Source organism: Sminthopsis crassicaudata, chromosome 2 (assembly GCF_048593235.1).
Source record: "Sminthopsis crassicaudata isolate SCR6 chromosome 2, ASM4859323v1, whole genome shotgun sequence".
Taxonomy (NCBI): Eukaryota; Metazoa; Chordata; class Mammalia; order Dasyuromorphia; family Dasyuridae; genus Sminthopsis; species Sminthopsis crassicaudata.
The window spans coordinates 200,292,720-200,295,471 of record NC_133618.1 but is presented as its reverse complement, the minus strand read 5'-3'; the positions used below and the strand labels follow the sequence as shown (position 1 = coordinate 200,295,471).

Sequence of the window (2,752 nt, the reverse complement as noted above, 5' to 3'; positions counted from 1 at the left end):
TATCTGAAATAGTTTTAAATAAGTTGACCATGGTACAACTGGCTCAGTTCTCTGTTAGAATATTTCCAGATTTTTCTCTTCTCAAAGATGTTGGCTTGTTAACACTTCCTTGCACACTTGCTATCCTTCTCCCCCCAAAAAAACAAGAGCAAGTAAAGCTTACAGTTTCTCAATATCCCTCAAACCTGTTTTCTTTCCATAAAACCTCACCCTGTAAAAACAGCTAAAATTTATAGTCTTTGTTGGCCATGTTAATGGCCAGGCAAACTTCTCTCACTGGGTTTTGTTATACATTTTCTCAATTGAGATTCCCCATCTTTTACACCAAGAAACTGAGTTCCTGGGATCTAAATAGTTGAGTTTGGAGGTTCTCAAGGCAATCTGTTTGTTCTCTTCTTTGTCTGTGGCCTAAACCTCCAGCTTCTGAACATCTTTCTTCTTAGTTTCCACAACCTTTTTAGACTTGACATCCTTTCGGACCTTGACCTCAGCTTTGGCACTTTTCAGCATCAGCAAGCTGGTCCTTCTTGGCATCAATCTAAGTTGGCAGGTTCAGCATGGACTTCTCAAAACTCTTTGGTGGTCCCCTCTCAAGGTTTCACAGAATTGCAACAGCTCTGTTGGCATGGTTATAAGAAAGGATCTTTGATGGGATATTTTCTTTTGGGGTAGTGAGTTTTAGCTGTATTGTGATAAAGGCATTGGATGTATGGAAAACCTTGGCCATCAAGCCCTGCATGAGATCTTGAAGGTGTTTGTTGAGGATACTGGTATTTAGTCTATCAAAGAGATCATCCTCAGGCTGCTTGTTCTCCATAAATAGCTGAAGATTCTTAAAAATTCTCTTCTCAACAGGAACCTTGTTGTCAGATGAAATCTTTTCCTAGGAAATCAAACTCAACCACAGATTCCTGGCCAGCCATCTCCAGATGTAAGATGATGTGCTCTACTCAGTGTGATGTGCCCACAGTATTGGCTGTCTCTCCTCTTTCTTTCTTCCTGTCAGCTCTCACAGCAAGCTTGTCAATGCTACAGCTCTCTGTCGGACTTTCATTTCCTTGGACTTCCAGTTCTTCTCGGTATTGGTTCCGGATCTTGTCTATGTACTTCTTCAATCTCTGGGCTGTCTCATACTTCTGCCAATTATTCTCCCCCTTGATTCATGAACTGTGGTTCAGCATAATGTACTTGATGGATACTTGTATATTATCAGTCCAGGATACCAGCCAGGTAACTTTGTTCTGAAGTCTAACTTCTTTCCATTTAAGTCCAGGGGGAGGAGGAGGAACCTTGGCATCTTTGTTGATAATTATATCTTCAGGCATAAAATAATTTTTCAACATCCCCATCATGGTTGCCTCTACCCCAGAAAAGACCTGGAGGTTCAGGCTTGAAATTGGCAATTCTCTCTCTGTGATTGTTCATCACACAGAAACCATACTTTTTCAATAATCTTTCATTTTCCTCTGATTTTCATTTCTCTTCCTTGATCATTTGCTTTCTTGCTTCCAACTCAGCTTTGAAATATTGGCTTATCTGGTTGAAGTCACACTTGCTAAGATTGGTGATAATTTTTTTCTCTTAATTTGTTATCTCATATCTCCAATCTTTGAATAATTTTTTTCCCTAAAAATATCCTTAGTAGTGTATTTATGGTCAAGCATTTTTGCAAAGAATGTAGCCATTTCTGCTTTGGGACTCAGCTTCATGACTTTATCATCATAGTAGAACTTGACATTTTCTGGTAGAGGCTCATGAGGGGGAGCAAACACAGGGACTTTATGTTCCAGGAATTTCCATTTGATGCCTTCAAGATAGCACCTTCTTCCCACCATTTCCATTTTTGCTCCTCCTTTTTTTTTCAGCTTCTTCTGCTTATTATCTGGTTCTGGAAGTTTCTTATCTTTGTTCTTGATATTTGTCGCTTTGTTGTACTTCTCTTCCTCTGGTTTCCACTTCTCCTTCTTGATATCTTCTGTTTTTATTTTCCTGATTTATAATCAGTATCATTATCCTCTTGAGGTCTCTTTAAAAGCTTGGTATCTTCTTTAGGTAAGGTAAAATAATGATCATCATTTGGTTCATCTTTAATATGAGAAGGGCTAGAAAAAAACATTGTCTTTCTCCTTTATTTTTGCATCTCCAGATCATCTTCTCTTTTCTTCCTTTCGTTTTTTTCCTTTTCTCCATCTTTGTGTTTGTCTTTGTGTTTCTCTGAGCTGCCATCTTTGTGCTTGGTTTTCTCCTTTACTCTGTGTTTCTTCTCTGTGGTATCTTTGTGCTCACTGTTACTGTGCTTGGACTTTTCCCCGCCTTTTTCCTTGTCCTTCTTGTGCTCTTTGTACTCATGATTTCTGTGCTTATCTTTGTGTTTGTGAGAATCATTCACTTGGAAATTCACATCAATCTGGGAGTCATTGTGCAGTTGATTCCCACTCATGTTGGTTATAGCCATAGCACCAGCAGGATTGGGAAGGGGACGGGGAAAGAAGGCACAGACTGCTTGGACCCCGGCCTTGAGTAGAGAGATCAGGTCTTGGAGCAAAAAAGGCAATGGATGAGTGAGGCTGAGGAATCAGCAATAGCAAGGGTAATGATGGTGTTGGTGGTAGCAGCAGTAGCGGCAGCTGCAGACATTGGAGAATGAATTCCTTCACTTTTAAATGTTTCTTGTGCATCCTATTTTGGAAAGTCATTTTCTGCTTAACTCTATCCTCCCCCATCCCCCATCAGGAATGCTTGAAAATCCTCT

The 2,752-nt window shown here is 39.9% G+C and overlaps 1 pseudogene; it reads right to left on the bottom strand.

Moving 5' to 3' along the window:
• Window positions 1-223: 223 nt before the first annotated feature.
• LOC141553347 (DNA topoisomerase 1 pseudogene) lies at window positions 224-2,440 on the bottom strand (annotated as a pseudogene).
• Between the last annotated feature and the right edge of the window lie 312 nt (window positions 2,441-2,752).